Genomic DNA, 21,610 nt, shown 5'->3' with positions numbered 1-21,610 from the left:
ACCCCTTCTCCCTCTCTTCTCTTCCATGCCCAAAGATTGGGCATCCCACTTTCCACATGCCAAAAGATAGAGGTGATTTATTTTCAAGAGCGAAGAACCTGTTGGGAAATATGTCCCAAAAATCAATCATCAATCTATTGACGGTTGAGCAACCTTGTATTGTAATTAATTTATTAATAAATAAAATATATTTTTGATATTTTCATCATAAGTTTTTATCTTCTCATGAACTCCATTGTTATAATGAAGTCCTTAGGACTATTTAGGTTTGATAAAGAGAGGATTTATCGATTAGTCCTTAAAACTATTCACGACCAAATGATAGGCTGTTAATAAGGATGACAGCTTCTATCGAGCATAGGTCGCTGAAGGCCATATGGGTTGTCGTTCTCTTAACCAAGGACTGTGGAGACACTGGTATGACATATAGGTGAGATGTAAGGGTTCATCATCATTGAACGTGACCAACTCCAGAGCATTCTGCTGTCGAGAATGTCTCTGATGGGATATAGGTATAAGTATCCCATAGACCTGAGATCACCTCAGTGACTTGCAAGTAACTCACTGTGCTTTGGTACTAAACTAACTGAGTTTCTAATTCAGTGACAGAAGGCTTCTGGACACGGTCAAGTACCTGCGAAGTCGGAGTGTGATCAAGATGAGATTGACCACTCCAAGAGTTGGAGAAGAATGAGTCGTTATATTTCAATTTAGCAAAATTTTGGCTAGGATAATCCATCAGATGGATTTGATATTTTGAAATACAATATGGACAACCCGATCAGAGTTAACAGTTGAACTCTGAGGTGTCTTATGAGCATTTTGGTCAAAGAGATGAATTATATAGAAACTATATCCACATGGGTTCTAAGGATGTTGTTCTAAACATTCGACCTATCCGACCGTCGGGTACAATTGCTAGATGGTCACTTTGATTAGTATAAAAATTTATTTCTGTACTATCGACTTAGGTTCGGACCTATGAGGTCACACACATTAGAGTTCACGATCCGATCAGATGGTTGATCAACGATTAAGAATTATTTTAGGGTTAAACAATCAATATGACTGACATTTAACCTAGTACAAGTGTTGCAGGAGGATCGATTAGCAATTCAATTGCTAATTGACTTAATTTGATTAAGCCAAAGGGTTGAGATTAAGTCTAATTGAATATGATTTAATTAGATTTGGGTCAAGTCCAATTGGTTTATGAAGGAAAAATCATCTTTTTCCTTGTAGGATCTTTCAGATTTCATCAAATCTGGGATGAAATAATTAAAAAAAATATCCTATATTTATTTCAAATCTAAGTCTCTAGATCTAATTTTATTATCTGATATTAATTCTAAAATAAATCAAAAAGTATGAGAAAATATGAAATACCTCAAGGGTAATCTGATTACCCTATAGATGATCACAGCAAGCCTGAGGTTCTAATTTAGCCACGCAATCGTCTGACCTCTACCAGTATCCACTCAAGTAGGATCTGGATTGTCTTCTACTCATGAATCTCTACTCCAAAAATTAAAACTCAATCTGATTAGAAAGATCTTCAAAAGTCTTCCTGAAGTTGGAGCAGCAGCTTGTCGAAAAACTCCTGCAGCCCTTTGTTCAATGCGTCACCACACCTTGATCCTTCACCAGATGGATGCCCAACCTTTTGGGTATGAAGAGGGGAGAGGGAGCACCAGGGAGGATGTGGAGAAGATGAGGGGTGGCTGGCTTTTGCTGGGTAGGGAGTAGAACCTCTTAAACCCTAGGCGCAGACAGGGTTTATATAGACCTTGCTGCGCTGCGCAGTGCCACATCATTCGACCAATCAAAAAATTTTATTTAATTCAAAAAAATTTTGATTGATGGAGTGATATCATCTGATCACATCAGATAAGAACCCCCATCCTCTCTCCTATGTTGGTACCAACATTGGATAAGCATAAGGGAGATGGCACCCAAGAGTTTATGTTGATCAAGACTCCTGTTGATCTTTATCCACTTAGGGTGCAAGCCTTATCCAATTGTGGCACCCACTTTGGTGCTTATTTTTGGCAGGTGCACTATTGTGATCCAGGTGGTGTGCCCAAGGCCCAGGGGACCAAGGCTAAGGCTAAGGTCCATCATTCATGAGGGCTTCATGGAGGCTCTAGGGCTAGTTGGGCCCTAGGTTGAAAGGCTGTGGGCCTTTCGGGTTCTTGAGGTCTAGGTTATGTGGGCCTCAAGGGACCAACTCTTTATGGGTCAGGTCTGGGCCCAGGATAGGTAAGATTAGGTCGAGTCATGGGTGTACATGGGCTTGGGTTAACCTAATCTCCCATAGAGTTGGTCAAGGGAGTTTTGGGTTTGGGTCATTTGACCCTGTGTTTATATATACATGTACTTGTATAGGTTTGATAAAGCCAAGAAAATACAGAACTCTTTCTCCCAAGTCTCTCTCTCTCTTCTCCCTCTCTCTCCAGCCATTCTCCATGCCCCAAGAGCAAGAAACCCTAAGGTTTCTTGCCGCCAGGTCCATAAAAGGAAAAAAAAGCAAGGAGGCGCTAGCCCCTTCCCCCTTGTAGCCGCTGACTCTCTCTCTTCTCTCTCTCTTGCAGCCACCCAAGCATTAGGTTTAGGACCTGGAATTTCTTGAGAAGAGGTTGATACAAGTCCCTCTCAGATTTGGAGTTGATCTGAGGTCGTTTGAGGTGCGGGTAAGATCTCCATCAACAGATCTACAAGAAAGGCTGCAGCAGGACAGATCTGCAAGGTCTGTCTCCATCTACCTTCTTCCCCATCTAGAATATCCTGATTTGAGATCTACAAATTGGAAGACCTCGGTCCAGGCCTGTTGGGTACCAGATCTTGGATTTTTTAGAGGTGTTTGTTGAGGTGTTCTTTATCTGGAATGAAAGGCTGACGAAGAAGACAACAACCAGGCTGATTTCATCAAGGGCCTTAGATCGAGTCCAGAAGTCTCCAGATCTATTCGTTGCTGGTTTCGCTGCACTCAAGATCCATGGGAGGAGCTGGGATCGTGCTCCAATAGTTGGTATCAGAGCCACGGTGGTGAGGAAGTGGTTCCAAGCATGAGAAGTTGAAGATCCCAAGTGCTGAAAATTTTCAGCAAGGTACCATCAAGATATATTCTACACTTTTTGATTTTATATTGCTTGTTTGGCTTGGATCCAGTCATGGGCAGCAATATGAAGGTTGAATTCGAGAAGTTTGATGGCAAGAAAAATTTTTTCATGTGAAAAATCCAGATGGAGGATTTTCTGGTGCAAGCAGATCTGGATCAGGCTTTGGATGAGAAGTCTGAGGGAATGACAGATAGACAGTGGGCATCGTTGGAGAAGAAAGCATGCTCGGTGATCAGAGGATGTTTGGTGGATGTGGCGTTGTATTCGGTGCTGGAAGAAAAGACCCCGAAGGGTCTTTGGTCGAAGTTGCACACTATGTATATGGGGAAGAATATGTGCAACAAGCTAATGCTGAAGAAGAGGTTGTACAGTCTTCGGATGCAGGAGGGATCTGATGTGATTGGCCACATTCAGAGGTTCGACCAGTTGTGCACAGAGTTGATGAATATCGGGGTAAAGCTGGATGAGGAGGACAAGTCCCTGTTGCTTTTGTGTTCACTCCCAGGATTATATGACTCTTTGGTGACTACACTGCTCTACGACAAGGAGACTCTGGAATATGAGGACATGGTCTCGGTGCTGAGGTCTAATGAGCAAAGAAAAAAGTTGACTAGAGATTGGGCTCCCCAGAAGGGTTTGGCAGTAGGGGAGAGGACAGGTAGAGGCAGAGGCAGAAGCAAGTCCAGGGGGCGGTCTAAGTCCAGGAAGGGAAAGAAAGAGGTGAAATGCTTTAAGTGCAACGAGTTCGGGCACATCAAGCAAGAATGTCCACTATGGAAGAGCAAGAAGGGAGAAAGAAGTGGCTCAGAATCAGTGAGTGTAGTTGCTGGGCAGCAGCTGGAGGATGATCTACTTGCGGTATCAGATGGTTATAGGCATTACACAGAGGAGTGGACACTAGACTCTGCGTGCTCACATCACTACACACCACACAGGTCTTGGTTTGCGACATACACCAAGACAGATGAGGGATCAGTGACTCTAGGCGACAATCATTCTTGCAAGGTGGCTGGGATAGGGACAGTCAGGGTGAGGATGTTTGATGGGATTGTGAGGACATTGACAAATGTAAAGCACATCCCGAAGCTGGAAAAGAATCTGGTGTTACTAGGCTACTTGGAGCGCAGTGGATACAGCTTTAGCAGTAGGGCTAGAAGCGGAGTACTGAACATCTCCAATGGAGCTATGGTAGTGATGAGAGGCAGGAGGTTGGACAATAACCTCTATTGCATGGAGGGATCTATGGTGATCGAAGAGTCTGATGCAGCAGCTGCAGCACAGGACCAGTAGGGGGCTTACAGGATGTGGCACTACCGCCTAGGCCACGTGGGTGACAAGGGGCTGAGGGAGTTGAGCAGAAGAGGACTCATATCTGATCTGGAGGATGGTACTACAGGAGAGATCTGTGAGCCTTGCTAGATGGGAAAGCAGAGGAGAGTTCAGTTCAACATCAGAACAGCTCGCAGTGCAGCCCCTCTGGAGTTAGTACACACGGATGTGTGGGGACCAGCCCCAGTTTTAGCTAGGAATGGGGCCAGATACTTCATGACCCTGATTGATGATTTCTCAAGAAAACTTTGAATTTACTTTATGAGAGAGAAGTCAGAGGTCTTCACCAAGTTCAAGATCTGGAGAGCTGAGGTGGAGAAGGAGCAGGGGAGGAGCGTGAAGTGTCTGAGGTCAGACAATGGCGGAGAGTACACCAACAGAGAGTTCCAGGACTACTGTGAGGAGTGTGGGATCAGAAGACACTTCTCAGTTAAGGGGACTCCACAGCAGAATGGGATGGCCGAGAGGATGAACAGAACACTTCTAGAAAAGGCACGATGCATGAGGCTGCAGGCAGGGCTTCCAAAGGAGTTCTGGGTTGACACAGTAGACGCAGCAGGTTACTTGGTCAATCGGTCACCTCACACCAGGTTGGATGGAAGGCTTCTAGAGGAGGTGTGGTCTAGGAGGACAGTTGGGCTGGACCATCTACGGGTATTTGGGTGCACGGCCTATGTGCACATTGGAGCTGGTGAGCGGAGCAAGCTAGACGCCAGATCATGCAAGGCGGTGTTTCTAGGCTATCCGCGAGGAGTCAAGGGATACAGGCTGTGGGATCCTTTGAAAAAGAAGGTCATCATTAGTCGGGATGTGACTTTTGATGAGGAGTCAGTCCTACGGAGGTGACCAGGCATGGAGGAGCAGTAGGAGCAGGAGGAGGTCCAGTAGGGCGCTGCTGGACAGCTAACCTCTTTGATTTTGCCTCTTGTAGGTACTACTGGAGGACATGATATTTAGGTGGAGCACCTACCTAAGGTGTCTCCATAGGTGGAGAGGACTCAGACGGATGATCGAGGTAGAGAGGTCCAGCAGGAGCGAGCTGGATCGAGGACTGATATCGGTGTTGCCCTACACAAGCCCAAGAGGACCATCAGGCAATCGAACCGATATGGCTTCGAGAAGACGCTGTCATATGCCCTGGTAACAGCGAATGGAGACCCATATATGTATCAGGAGGCTATTGAGAGCCAGGATAGAGAGCAGTGGGTCCAGGCGATGTCCGAGGAGATGCAGTCTCTCCACAAAAACCAGACGTGGCGATTGGTGCAGTTGCCACAGGGGAAGAGGCCCATTGGCTGCAAATGGGTCTACAGTCACAAGGAAGGGCCTTCAGAGCAGGGAGGTATCAGATTCAAGGTGAGGTTAGTGGCCAAAAGATACTCCCAGAAGGAAGGCATCGACTTCAGTGAGGTCTTCTCTCCCGTCGTCAGACATACTTCCATCAGAGTGTTGCTGAGCATTGTAGCAGCTCAGGATTTAGAGCTGGAGCAGATGGATGTCAAGATGGCATTTTGCCATGGGCATTTGGAGGAGAGGATTTACATGGAGCAGCCACCCAATTTTAGGGATCCAGGATCAGAGGGAAAGATTTATTTGTTGCAGAAGTCGCTGTATGGGCTGAAGCAGTTGCCGAGGCAATGGTACAAGCGGTTCGACTCCTATGTGCATAGCATTGGACTTTCCAGGTGAGAGTTTGATCCCTGTGTTTATGTTCAGTCTCTTGAGGATGGTTCTAGGGTGTTCCTACTCTTGTATATGGATGACATGCTTATAGCATGCAAGAGTAGGAAGGTTGTGCAGGATCTGAAGGCATCCTTATCTCGAGAGTTTGAGATGAAGGATTTGGGCCCTGCAAGGAAGATCCTAGGCATGGAGATTTTCAGAGACCAAGCCTGGAGGGTGCTACATCTATCTCAGGAGGGCTACATACAGAAGGTCATAGAGAAGTTCGGGATGAAGGGAGCAAAACCGGCGGAGCTGCCACTTGTCGGTCACTTCAGACTCTCGAAGACCATGGTGCCACAGACTGAGGTGGAGGCTCAGGAGATGGAGAAGGTTCCTTATGCTTCAAGAGTTGGGAGCTTGATGTATGCGATGGTTTGTTGTAGGCCAGACATCGCTCATGCAGTGAGTCAGGTTAGCAGGTTCATGGCACAGCCTGGCAGGGAGCACTGGAGAGCTCTGAAGTGGATATTCAGATACCTGACGGGTTCAGTTGGAGTTGGCATTTGCTACGGATAGTGAGGAGGTGCAGTGGGATACTCTGACATGTCCAGGGAGGCTCAGGGGCTGATTGGCGGTTATGTAGATGCAGACTTCGGTGGAGATGTGGATACCCAGAGGTCTACGACAGGCTTCATCTTTAGCCTGTATAGAGGTCCTATTTCTTGGAGATCGTGTCTGTAGCCTATCACGACTCTATCCACTACAGAGGCAGAATACATCAGGCTGACAGAAGTAGCTAAGGAGGCAATTTGGTTGAAGGGTTTGTTGACGGAGATGGGCCTTATTCAGGAGGCCATTAGAGTGCACTGTGACAGCCAGAGTGGACTTCTACTAGCACAGAACTCAGTCTATCATGCAAGGACAAAGCACATCGACATTCGATATCATCAGATCAGGAAGCTTGTGGAGGATGGCGAGGTGGAGCTGGTAAAGGTACACACCAAGGAGAACCCAGCTGATGCACTTACGAAGGTACTTCCACGGGATAGCTTTCAGAGATGTGTTGAGCTGATTCGGCTGATGGACAGAGTAGAGCTGGTTGAGGCCTTGGGACACCAAGGTAGAGATTGTTGTGATCCAAGTGGTGTGCCCAAGGCCTAGGGGACCAAGGCTAAGGTCAAGGTCCATCATTCATGAGGGCTTCATGGAGGCTCTAGGGCTAGTTGGGCCCTAGGTTGAAAGGCTGTGGGCCTTTCGGGTTCTTGAGGTCTAGGTTATGTGGGCCTCAAGGGACCAACTCTTTATGGGCCAGGTCTGGGCCCAGGATAGGTGAGATTAGGTCGAGTCATGGGTGTACATGGGCTTGGGTTAACCTAATCTCCCATAGAGTTGGTCAAGGGAGTTTTGGGTTTGGGTCATTTGACCCTGTGTTTATATATACATGTACTTGTATAGGTTTGATAAAGCCAAAGAAATACAAAACTCTTTCTCCCAAGTCTTTCTCTCACTTCTCCCTCTCTCTCCAGCCATTCTCCATGTCTCAAGAGCAAGAAACCCTAGGGTTTCTTGCCGCCAGGTCCATAAAAGGAAAGAAAAGCAAGGAGGCGCTAGCCCCTTCCCCCTTGCAGCCATCGACTCTCTCTCTTCTCCCTCTTTTGCAGCCACCCAAGCATCAGGTGTAGGACCTAAAATCTTTTGAGAAGAGGTTGATATAAGTTTTGCTCAGATCTGGAGTTGATCTGAGGTCGTTTGAGGTGCGGGTAAGATCTCCATCAACAGATCTACAAGAAAGGCTGTAGCATGACAGATCTGCAAGGTCTGTCTCCATCTACCTTTTTTCCTATCTAGAATATCTTGATTTGAGATCTACAAATTGGAAGACCTCGATCCAGGCCTGATCTAGTTGGATACCAGATCTTGGATTTTTTAGAGGTGCTTGTTGAGGCATTCTTCATCTGGAACGAAAGGCTGACGAAGAAGACAGCAACCAGGCTGATTTCGTCAAGGGCCTTATATCGAGTCCAGAAGTCTCCAGATCTGTTCGTTGCTGGTTTCGCTGCACCCAAGGTCCATGGGAGGAGTGGGATTATGCTCTGACATACACACTCCATAAAAAGCCTCCAATAATCTCTTGCCAAGTGGCCTTCAGTTTAAGACCCATATGTCAACATTTGACAGATGTCCTAAAATGAAAATGGTAGGTGTCAGGAATTAGCAGGTGTTGTCTTAAATTGATCTCATGAATTAAAATAAGCTTTTTCTGATCTGGACTGGCTCCAGTCAGACTGATAGAAATCTTCTTAAGATTCTCTGGATGAGTCAAATCACATTTGGCTCAGTCGAGATGCAAAAGATTACACGAGAAGAAAGTTAGGCTCAATCGTGTGCTAGCACGATTTTCTTGAACCTAATTGGATCTAATCCAAACCAATTGGGCTAGCCCAATTGATGACATCTAGATCCTAACCCTTATTAGTGTGACCCAGTTAGGTTTAATTCTGTATGGTAATGAGACATGTCGTGATCTCATCATTGACATCATCGAAACTCCTTTCGATGAATCAAAACTCTTCTGATTCAGACAATTAGAATGATCGATCCTCAAGATCATTCTAATTGCTTCCAAAATCCATCAGTGACACCTAACAGTATATGGTGGCAACCCATTAGAACTGAAGATGAACCTCTCAGTGCAGCTACCTGTGTGATTGAGTTCCTCTATCATGAGTTCCGACTGAATTAGGGTTAAGATGAACTCATCAAACCCAACATCAGTCATATGAATCAATCGATCGATCCGAGTCTAATGTGAAACCCTAATGGAAAACTCTTTTCCATTATTTTACTCTGCCATGGCCATGGGCTTAAGGACTCGATCTTTCGATCATCATAGGACTACTCCTCTCATCTACCGAGGTTGATAGATCTCATCTTGGTGCGACCTAGTTCCTACAATGAATGTGCTACAGCCAACATATATCTCAGGGTTTCGAATGGCTAGGAGACCAAATTATGGTGTAGTTAAACTATAACACACTCAAGGTGAACTATCGATGCACCTCAGGTCAAAGAACTAGACACACAACTACAGCATCGAGCTTAGTCATCGACGAGAAGGTAGACTTCCTTATGACTGCTCGAAGTGGTCATGCTCAGTACTCTCGTTCTCAACAAATACCTGTACTCTCGCTCTGGTGTCTCCACACCGTAGACTCAAGACACATCTACCCTAAGGAAGTGATCGTACACCAACCTTCTGGATCGATCACCATCCTCGTGATGATCCTATGGTTAGGAGTTGTTTATGAGTTAGTTATGTAAATTCATGCCTTAAATTTTCAACTCTTGAAAATATGAATTGACATTCCTACTAACTCAAAGGATGTATCACGGACACAATGTACACAATGTGATAGAAGAATAATCCATTTATTGATTTATAGTCAAAATTATAAATTTGCCCTTAGATTTGTACAGGAATGTGTCAGTCAATCTGGTATCTAGGGCACACATCTAACAGTTTATTGGATAAGCCAAATACAAGAAAAAATTAATCCTAGTTCAATTAAGACTTGGATCAACCTAATTTCTAATTTGATTAAAAAATTAAATTAGATTTAAATCTAATTTAATCTGATTAAATTAGGTTCTTAATTGGGTTAAGATCTATTTTAATTAGGTTAATTTGATTTTGGTTTGATTTGGTTTGAGAAATCAAATTTGAACAAGTCATAGATTGAATCCTAGTAAGACTAGGATTTCACCTTGCGCCACCTTAGCCCCCCACGCCCACTCTCTCTTATTTTGTGCGACAAAACCTTCTCTCTCAAGATTTCATGCATGCCCAAAGTTTTCCACTCTTTCTCTCTTATATGAAATGTGGTTGTGGACCAAGTCAAAGTAAGAATTTGTTTGGATTTCAAATTCTATGAGATAGAATTTTAGAAAACCAAAACTCTTTCCTTATGGCACTGATTTTACCTAGATTTTTTTTGAGATTTTCATGAATTTTATGGCACATATTGTGCACCCTTTGCTGGTGGTCCATGATAGAAAAAAAGGAGGGGGCACCCAAGAGTTGGGCACCCCTTGTCTTGCCTTGTTTGGATTTTTCTTGACTAGGTATTTGACCTAGACAAGCATTCTTCATATCTCTTTATTTAAGATGAATTTCTTCTTAAGATTTTTATGAAACATATAGCATTGAGAGACCTTTGGGGTGTGTGAAAATTGGAGAGAAAGAGTGTTGGGGAATGGAGATACAATAGACACAAAACTATGTATCTAGGTTAAGCAAAGAGAAGAAGAAGAGGGTCTTCTTCTAGGGTTGCTGAGTTCACCTCTTCCCTTCCTCCATCTGTGAGTTTTCTTAGAGTGTCTCACATCTAAAACTCTTTCTCCTACTTTTCATCTTTGGAAGAGTCCAAATCAAGAAGTAGAAGGAATCTGATCGACCATCGAAGAAGGATCAGCACAGTACTAGCATATTGTGCTGATTTCCTGGATCAAGACTTCTGATCGTGATTCGTGGGCTCGTGTGGATGACTCCTAGAGGTCGGACGCATGTGTGGCTCGTAAGATCATTTTCAAGCCTGGATCAGCAAAGTTAGAACATCTAACTTGCAAGATAATAGATCTGATTTATTATATTTTACATACATTAGATGTAGTATAGAAACATATTGATATGATCAACATGTAGTTCTTGCTCTATATATTTTAATTTTTAATTTAATACCATATGATAATCATGTAATAAGATCTTAGATCTAAAAATTTTCCAATTTTATAAGATAAATTTTGATTTATTTTAGCTTTCCATTGCCTGGTCTTGAAAAAGTTTCAAGATCTAACCCTGAAACCCTAGATCTGATTCCTTCAATTGGTATCAGAGCCTAGGTTGTTTATTACATGATTATTTATACCTATTTTGATTATTTTTTAGATTAAATCTAATTTATAATCTGATTGTTAAATCTAAAATTAAAAATTTTAGATCAATCACGAACTGTAGGTTGTCCTGCTGTAAGGTTTACCCCTTACAGTGCAAAGATTGTCCTAGTTCGTGTAGATCTATCTTTAACCATAAATTTGTTAGATATGATCTAGATTAAATTTATGATTTATTAGATTTAAAAAATATTTAAATCTAAAATAAAATCTCTTTATTAATAATTTTTGTGCAAAGAACCATCATATATTTGTCTGAAAAATTTATGTAGTTTGAAGTTAAAATTGTTTCAATTACATGAACCTGTTTAGATTAGATCTAAAGTAGTTTTATACTTATTTCACTTGTATTTTGATTATGAATCAAATATGCAACTTGGTTGGTAAGAATCATATTGTAAAAATATTTTACAAACATAAAAATTATTTTCGAAAAGCTGAACCCAAACCCTCAGCCCAAAACTTAATTGAGAATTAAGAAGTTGTTTGATTAGGTTCTAGGATTGTGAATTGAAGAACCTAAAATATAAACCATAACACATTGGGTTAATGGGTTAGTGAGAATTAGGTCTATTAATTGGGTTAGACCTAAGGTTAGATTAAAGATGGACTTGATTAGAGAATTGACTAAATCTAATCAATTATTATCTTAGATTAGGTTAAAGCTGCTCTAGATCAATTACAATAGTTGTAGTTGGTCAAGTCCATATCTTTAACGAGAACCAAATGGACTTGATTCTTGGCTAAGCGGTCTAGCACAAAATATTAGGTTGATCTAATCGAAACTAATTAAACCAGTTGGTGTCTAAGATAAACCAGACTGATGGTTTTTAATTGGCAGCTCGCTTATCTAGCCATTTCTGATGGTGTTTAAGGCAAGTTTTGACAGACCCTCCCACCAATCGAACTTATCTGGCCTCTTGGTGAAATTATATTTTGATTGGATCACTTGACTATTCGAGCTGACCCATGTCAGCTAGGTAAATCAGTGTGACTGATATAGGTGCTCCTAGACCAGCCCTTTTAATGGTCTCCCTTAAGCTAACTTGGTGAAGCCAGTGGGGGAGGATCATGATAAGCTGGTTTATCTGACCTCCTCCTCTAAATCAATTAAATCTTCTAAAATTATTAGGTCCTTAAAATGAAATAGTTATGGTGATAACTAGATCATAGCCTCCCATTAAGTGGATGATAATCGGTCCATCAGTTGGATAATCATTGGAGGCCCAAAGGCCTGGTGCTTATCGACTGATGGAATTATCATTCATAATATGATTTCTTGACTGCATCCTTCTAAATGGTGGTTAGGTTAGTGAACTAAAGTTGGACTTAATCATTCATTGGCTAGATAGGCTAAGTATGGTCATGTTAATAGTTGGACCTAACCAGACCTTTTCAGTGGAGGCCAAAGCCTACTGATTAGGGACTGGGGCAAAATTAAAATTACTAAAAATTATTTAGAAAAATAATTGATTATGAACCTACCCTTAGATGTACATGGGTTGGCCAACCAAAGTTGGGCTTGTGTGCAGTCTAAGTGGATTCTAGTATCCACTAAGGAATTAGGGTAATTTCTCGAATTGGAGGTAGAGGCTACCAATTTGAATAAAAAAATGAGAGAAATCTTTTGATTAAAGTTTAAATTTTTAAGTTTAATGAATCAATTACTAATTAGGTTATAATTTTCTTTTGTGCAGATATGGCCACTTTCCTATCGCTTCGATCATTGTTGGACAATAAAATTTTGGTGGGACCCAACTTTGGTAGCTGGTATCGAAAGTTGAAGATAGTCTTGAAGCATGAACGGATCCTATATGTGATAACAGATCCTGCACCTGAGGTGCCAGTTGTTAATGCACGTAGAACAGTCAGAGATACTTATCAGAAGTGGCTCAATGATCGAACCACGGTGCACTGCATCATGCTGGCTACCATGAGCAACGAGTTTAGTCACAGATTTGAGACGGCTCAGCCAAAGGATATGCTTCAAGTGTTAGAGGATGCCTTTGGCACATCCGATGATGTGGAGAGGCACAAGACTAGTTGTGCCATCTTTAACGCCAAGATGCAAGATGGTGCCTCTGTCACTGATCATGTATTGTACATGATCAAGCTGATGGAGCATTTGAGCAAGCTCGGCTTTCCCTTGCATGAACAACTTGGGAAAGATGCAATGTTGAACTCACTGTCTAAGTCTTATCTCCCATTTCTCACTCATTATAGAATGACAAAGCCTGAAGTAAACTACCATGGGTTACTGGGGTTGCTTCAGAACTTTGAGAAGGATCATCAACTCCATAAGGAGTCGGTGAACTTAGTTGGAGGTTCGTCTTCTGGTTCTCGACCCTTTGAGAAAGGGAAGAAGAACAAGAAGAAGAAAGTGAAGAAGGTGCAAGTTCAGGCTGGAACATCAGTGTAAGATCAGACCAGAAAGATCAAGCTCGATAAGAGTCAAACTGAATGCTTCTTTTGCAAGAAGCGGGGGCACTGGAAGAGGAACTATCCTCAGTACATTGCCTTTCTGGATCCAAATAGGCAGAGAAAGAAGCAAGCTGTTGCTGGACAAGGTATTTATATGATAACTACTTGCAATTTCTCTATTTGTGATATAACTGACTGGGTATTGGATACCAGTAGCCCTTATACCATATTTGCAATTCATTGCAGGGATTGCAGATCAGTAGGAGATTTGAGCAAGGTGTGAGGTTCCTGAACATTGAAGATGGAAGACCAGTTCCAGTTCTAGCATTAGGAATCTTGAAACTTGTATTTGAGTCCCATACCATTGTTCTTAATGATTATCATTTCTATCCCAGTTTCTTTTTAAATGTTATTTCGTAGGCCTTCTGGCCAAAAATGATTATGAAATTTTAATAAAGAAATAAGTTTGTAATATCATTATGAATGGTGTTATTATTTTTTATGGATATTTGAATAATGGTGTATATATGTTATCACAACCTGTTAACGTAGTCTATTCTACTAGCAAGCACCCTAGATTAGATAGTGTATCAGATATCTACTTATGGCACTGTAGGCTAGGTCATATAAACAAGAACAGGATAAACATGTTGACTCAAGAGGGAATCTTCGAAGTCAGTGATTGTGAATCATTTCCAACCTGTGAGTCCTATTTTCTTGGTAAAATGATCAAATTACCTTTTACTGAAAAAGGTGAGAGAGCTATTGAGCTCTTGGGCCTAGTACATACTGATGTATGCGGGCCCATGAGCACAAGTGCTAGAGGTGGATATTTTTACTTCATCACTTTCACGGATGATCTATCCAGATATGGATATGTCTATCTGATGAAACATAAGTCAGATTCATTTGAAATGTTCAAACGATTCCAAAGTGAAGTAGAAAAATAAACTGAGAAGAGTATTAAAACTCTTCGATCTGATCGAGGAGGAGAATACCTTTTTGGTGAGTTTCTCACATATCTAGGAGAGAATGGGATTCTCTCCCAATGGACTCCTCCAGGAACACCACAGCATAATGGTGTGTCTGAAAGGAGAAATCAGACTCTGTTAGGCATGGTCCGATTCATGATAGGTTTTGCCTGCTTGCCGATATCCTTCTAGGGATATGCACTCGAATCGGCCTGTTATCTGTTAAATAGGATTCCAAGTAAGTCTGTAATTAAGACTCTATATGAGATATGGACAGGACGTAAGCCAGCACTTTCACACCTTAGGGTCTGGGGGTGCCCGACCTATATCAAACGGTTAGTTACAGATAAACTTGGACCTAGGTCTAACAAATGCACATTCATAGGGTACCCCAAAGAGACCAAAGGATATTTTTTATATCATACTGATGAACAAAAGGTGTTCATCAGCCTTAAGGCAACCTTTTTAGAAAAAGAGTTCCTTGATGAAGGAATCGTTGCCTATAAGGTTGAACTTGATGAAGTTTGTTGGGTATAAAATACCCTCCGGCCGAAGTTTGTAAAAGATCGATCCTTCCAGGGCTCTTCCGGCTCCCGACCTTATGTGTGGCGTCTATTTGAACCCCCTCGACCGTCCAGACTTCTCTGACAATGAACTTCTGCACTCATCCACTGGGCCACTCCACAGGCCCTCTGGGCCTCACTGTTAGCCGACCTTCTACAGCAACCAACTATTTTCCAAACTTCTTTCAGACTTCGTCTGCATCCAAGCTTCCCCGACAATGAGATTTCTACGGTAACCAGACTCCATCCAAGTTTCCACGACGGTCGACCGCCTTTCGGATCCCTATCGAGCTCCCGCGAGAGCCGAACTTCTACTACGAATGGTCTACTCCAAACTCCTACAGCGGGCTGTCTATCCCGGACATCTACTGTAAGCAAATTTCATTCAAGCCTCTACTGTAAATGAATTCCCTCCGAACTTCTATTACAGGTAGACTTCAGTCGAGCAACTTCTCGGCGGATGGGTTCCGGACGAGCTCCAGCAGCTGGGTCCCTACGATAGCCAATTGCCTCCGATGTCTGTCGAGCCTCCCCAGCACTATCCGAAGTCCATCATCGGCCGACCTCCTACCAGGCTTCCCATAAACCCGGACTTCCCCGACGGACGATCTTCGGATGAGCTTCCACATCAGATAAATCTCAGACGGACTTCTCTTGCGATCGGACTTTTCCGGACTTCACCAACAGAAAATCTCCGTCCGAGCTCCTACAGCAGGTGACTCCCGCCTGAGATGTCAGTGCCCGAAGTATCCGACAACAGTAGATTCATCAGCGACCTTGAAACATCCGAGCCTCTCCTAGAACGATGATGTAAAGGGCCATTCTGCTCCATCAGGCATCCCAGCTGAGCTTCAGCCGATGGATCCAAGCTCCCTGGCAAGCCACGACAAGTGCCACTACCTTACTTCATTCGCTGCAACGGATTCCACACAGCTCCATCACTCTCTGACAAGCCACGACAAGAACCGCCACCCTGCTCTACCCTCTGCAACAGATTCCATGCAGCTCCACCACTCTCTGGCAAGTCACGACAACGGACACCACTCCACTCTCCGCAACAAGCTCCATGTGGCCCTGAACGACCTCTGATGCCACTACTCTCTGTAACAAACTCCGCACGGTTCTGAGCGACCCACTACCAAACGATTATAGATGTCGCTATCAGTCAGTTACACTCTCCGTCTATAAATAAGTATCCCCAGATACGTTCTTTTCTAAGCTCAAAAACTCTATCTTGAAACTTTGCCAAAATTTTTACTCGAGCACTCCATTTCTGTTGAAGCAGAGTACTGACTTGAGCGTCAGAGGGTCTTGTCGGAGCACCCCCAACTCCAGTTTAGACTTTCCTTGCAGGTCCCGACGACGGCCATGGTCTTCTCGACTCCAGCAACTCTGGCTTCGGTGGAATTCTGCACCAACAGAATTGGCGCTAGAGGAAGGGGGGCTGTGTCTTCGCAGTACCCTTGTTCTTAAAGGAGTGCTCAATGGGACTAATTTCGGTCATCCTCTCCGACATCCTCTTCTCCTTCTCCCACTAGATCTTCACCCGATGCATCCCCGCAGAGCATCCACCAGGCGATCCACGGCCTTCGCGGCCAGATCTCAAGCCCCGGCCTCACCTCCAGTTTCCCAGGCTCCCCCTCCTCCTCCGGCAACGACGATCGGCGTGGAGCAGTTTGACCTGCTGGTTCAGCAGGTCAGAGACCTTACTGAAGTGGTGCAGGCCATGCAACAGCAACAACAGCCGTAGGCATCAGTGCGGTAGGAGAGAACGTCGCCGAAATTCCAAAATCCGACAGTGGGGCGGGCCACTTAGGCCAGTCGCCCCATCTTTCCTGGAAAGACAAATCCGAGGGTGGAGAGCCCTCAGTCCGATCACGATTCTACTCCCGGAGGATCTTTACCTCCATTCTGCCCAAAGACCCTCGAGACCTGCAGTCGAGAGGACTTCCTGGATCGAAGGCTCCAGGAGATGAACCGACGGATCGAAGAACTCTGCCACGCTCCCCCTACTTATGGTGAGGATATTTGTACTGACCCACCCTTCTCTCAAATGATCATGCAGGAACCGATCCTGCCTAACTTCAAGCTCCCCCAATTCGAAAGCTATGACGGGACCTCAGACCCGGTTGACCACCTGGAGGCCTTCCGGATAATGATGCTACTCCATGGCATGCCAGACGCCATTCTGTGTCGAGCTTTTCCATCCACCCTGAAGGGAGCAGCAAGGAACTGGTATTCGGCGTTGAAGTCGGGTACCATCTTTTTCTTTGACCAGATGAGCCACCAGTTTGCGGCTCATTTTGTTAGCAGTCGGCATCTCCGGAGAGGTTCAGAGTCCCTCATCAACATCAAGTAAAGGGGAGGGGAATCCATCCGGGCTTACGTCAACCGTTTCAACGTCGCTGCGTTAGAGGTCTGGAACTTGGACCAATCAGTCGCGATGATCGCTCTGAAAGGCAGCCTTCAGAAGAACGACCTTCTATTCTCCTTGGAAAAGAAGTACCCCAGGGATTTTGCCGATTTGTTGGCTCGGGCTGAAGGATATGCCCGAGCAGAAGAAGCCTTCAAGATGAAGGATGAGGAGACCGTGAGAGAGTGACAGGTGGGAGACTCGAGCAAGCCCGCAGTTGAAAAAGGGCCGAGTGAAGCTCGGCCACGTTCTCGAACTCCTCCCGGACATAGGCGCGTCTGGACTCCTCCCCGAGCTCATAAGCAGAGGAATCCAAACCGTCGAGTTCGGTGAGGCTCTCCTCTCGAAAGGTTCCATAGCTATGCCCCTCTCAACACCTCGAAAGCTCAAGTGCTGATGGAGGTTAGAGAGCAGCTCCCAAGGCCGGAGAGGATGCACTCGCATCCTGGGAAGTGCAACCCAAACAAATTCTGCCTCTATCATCGTGACCATAGCCATGACACAGAGGAGTGTATTTAGCTCCGAGATGAGATCGAAGAGCTCATTAGACGAGGTCGGCTCGACAGATTCATTCGATGCCGACCTGAAGGAAGGGAAGATCGGCCTAGGGCCCTGCCGCAGCTGGAACCGCCAAGGAGGGAGGAGCAGCCTGAAGATCGGCCTCCGATTGGGATTATCAACTCCATCTCAGGGGGACCCCGACGGGGAGCAGACCTTCCATGGCTATAGAGTTTGAAAAATCTACGAATGTATTACCGACAACTTTGCCCTGAATAAAAATTCTTTTCATATTCGCGCATTTCTTTCTTTTGGTATGAGTTTATAATGACAGGAGATAACTCCCCCATACAAACGGAATTAAGCACGTTAGGATCAGGAGGAGAACCTCATCCTAACATGAGCAAAGTCGAAGGCCCAGTTTCCTAAAGACCGGATGGGGGGAGAGGCCCTTACAATGGCCCTTATGTGCCCCCACAGCCTTGTTAGGAACAGGAGGAGAATCTCGTCCTAACATGAGCAAAGTCGAAGGTCTGATTTTTTAAAGATTGGATGGGGAGAGAGGTCCTTACAACGGCCCTTATGTGCCCCCACAGCCTTGTTAGGAACAGGAGGAGAACCTCATCCTAGCATGAGCAAAGTCAAAGGCCCGATTTTTTAAAGACCGAATGGGGGGAGAGGCCCTTACAACGGCCCTTATGTGCCCCCACAGTCTTGTTAGGAATAAGAGGAGAACCTCATCCTAGCATGAGCAAAGTCGAAGGTTCGATTTTCTAAAGACCGGATGGGGGGAGAGGCCCTTACAACGGTCCTTATGTACCCCCACAGCCTTGTTAGGAACAGGAGGAGAACCTCATCCTAACATGAGCAAAGTCGAAGGTCCAGTTTTCTAAAAATTGGATGGGGGGAGAGGTCCTCACAACGACCCTTGTGTGCCCTCACAGCCTTGTTAGGAACAGGAGGAGAACCTCATCCTAACATGAGCTGAAACTGACTGTCGGGAACAAGGGGAGGACCCCATCCCGACGCAAACAAAGATCCGATTGATCGACAAGGAGGAAAGCTTCCTCAATGACTCCTCTACACTCTCGTGACCCCATCAAGAGTAGAGGGAAGACCCTCACTCGAACACAGAAGAAAAAGAGAGACGAAAAGGAAAAGCGACGAACTACATCGGTGATAGGTGAAAAACGAACTATATCAAAGGCACCAGGGACCTCATCTCGACGAGAGAGAATACCCTTGGCAAAAATCTCTAGTCCCTAAGGGCGAATCGACATGGCGACGGCCAGAAACCTTCAGACAACTTCGACGTCGAACAAGACAGAAGGCAAATGAAGTTTGGTAAACAACCATTTAATACCAGAATGGACAAGGTAATAGATAATTTCATTTTCATTTCATTGGTGAAGTACATGTTACAAAGCCTTAAAGGCCAAAAACAAAAAGAAAAGAAAAAGAGAAGAAGAGGAGGCTCTAAGGAAGCCCAGTTTCTTCCAACTTCGAGCTCTCAGTTCCAGCCCTTACTATGGATCGTCTTAAATTTTTGACTTCCTCTTCTAGTTCCATCTTTTTCAGTAGCATATCTTGGTACATCTGGTGGAACCGCCGGTGCTCGTCCTCCGACTCTCGAAGCTTCCTCCTCAAGACCTCAGACTCCACCTCAGCATCCTTGACTGCCTGCTGCTCGTGGACCAGCTGAACTTTCAGCTGTCGTAATTTGGCTTCCTCCCACCCAAGGGCAACAGATAGTTTCGCCATAGTCCCCCTCAAGAAGCAAAGCTCATCAGAATCTTGTGCAGGGACAGGCTGGACTCTCTCGGATAGCCGCCTCTGAAGGTGGGCAACTTCGTCAGTCACCGTCTGGTGCCTCCTTCGGTAGTCCTCTACTTGTTTGCTTCAGCCGACTCGGTAGGCGTCGTAATTCACCTCGATGTCCTGCAGCTGCTTTTGAAGGTCGGAGAACTTCTTCGACTAGTCTTGGTCGCGGTCAGTCTGGACTGTAAGCCGGGACAAGCTCCCTTCTAGCCGGTCGATCTTCTCCCGTGCGGCCGCCAGCTCAACTTTAAGGGAGCTGATCTTGGAAGCCTGAGTCCAAGATCGGTCGCTGGCACATTTTCGGAGTTCCTCAAGCTCCGTAATGAAGTCGGCTTTCCTTTTGGTGTATTCCATGAAACTTTTCTTGTGGAGGTCCCGAAAGCGAGTAGCCTCCGTGATGGCCTCTGAATGGCTCTCCTTCAGCCGATGAAGTTCATCTTTTAACTTCTTGGATTTTCTTGTCAACTGACAAACTTTTCTTTGGAGGTCTCGTATCATTGACTTCAAGGGAATACCCTTCGGCAGGGGAAGAGCTTCGGCAGGACACTGTCGTTGGAGGACAAGAGCGCCACGACTCAAATTAATGCAAGAAGACAAAAAGAAAGAAAAGAATACAAGAAAAAAGGGGGGACCCTCCGTAAAGACAAACCCGGCTTCATTGATCAAATAAATCTCAAGTACAAGAGAATGAGGAAAAAATCATCACAAAAGAAAAATACAAAACTAGAGGTTTCGGACCTCTGGGGCAGAAGTAGAGGGGGTTGGCATCCCCGGAAGATCGTCAGCGGTGGCCACAGCAGTCGACGAGGTCCCGGTTGGAGGAGGACCAGCAGCGACTTCGGATGGTCCGGCTTCATCATCGGATGCCTCGTTCAGGAAGTCGAGATCCAATTCGAGAAACCTCCCAGCCACCTTCTCTTGGCAGAGCTCAAACCCCTTGATGAAGGCGTCCTGACCGAACTGGACCTTTAGATCCTCCATCTCGGAGGAGGCTTTGAACTCCTCCACTGCTCGAGCCCATACCTCCGAGACCAGAGATGGAATCCGCACTTTTAGCTCAGAAACCTACTCCTTCAACTCGAAAGCCTGCTCCTTCCACTCGGAAACCTGCGCCCTCAATGCAGAGACCTCGACCTCAGCCTTCCCTCTCTCCTCCTCCAAGATGGTCCTCAGATCGGACGAGTGTTGCCCAGCTATGCAAGCCAAGAGGGGGGGGGTGAATTGGGTTTCTAAAAATTTTAAGCTTAACTTATGACTTATGAAAAATGTTTGACAATAGCTCAATAAATAGAGAGAGTAAAGTTGATTCAAGGCTAATGGCTAAATGCAAGAATGCAAGAGAGTAATGAAGAGTTAAAGCAGAGTAATTAGGCACAACACAAACAAAAAGATTTATAGTGGTTCGGTGCCAACCTTGCACATACATCCACTCCCCAAGCTCCTACTTGGGAATTCTAATCCACTAACTTGTATTCAATCCGAATACAAACGTCAGAAACTCCGACTCTAGCTATCCCAAGCTAGTCCACTTATTTTTCGGATACAAGCCAACCCAATACACTCCGATTCAAGGTTCGGATCAACCTTTCCTTGTTTTGGAATCCTTCCAAAATAAAACAATAATTCAAATAGAGTATAACAATGAATAGCACAAAAAGTATAGAGAAAGCTCCTTTAATGAGCGTATGAAGCTTTAAATACACTTTACTCAAAAGGAAGAATACTCTTTTTGATTTTTTCAAGGTGGTTGGAGACTTGAATGTGCACTTGAGGAGTTGGTGAGCTTAGATTAAAGGCTTCTTGAATGCTTTGAGTGAGCTTTTGCTTAGGGCTGAAAAGTTAGCTTTAAATCCTCTTTTCAAA

The sequence above is a fragment of the Elaeis guineensis genome, chromosome 15, assembly GCF_000442705.2.
Source record: "Elaeis guineensis isolate ETL-2024a chromosome 15, EG11, whole genome shotgun sequence".
NCBI classification, from domain to species: Eukaryota; Viridiplantae; Streptophyta; class Magnoliopsida; order Arecales; family Arecaceae; genus Elaeis; species Elaeis guineensis.
This window is presented reverse-complemented; position numbering follows the sequence as displayed.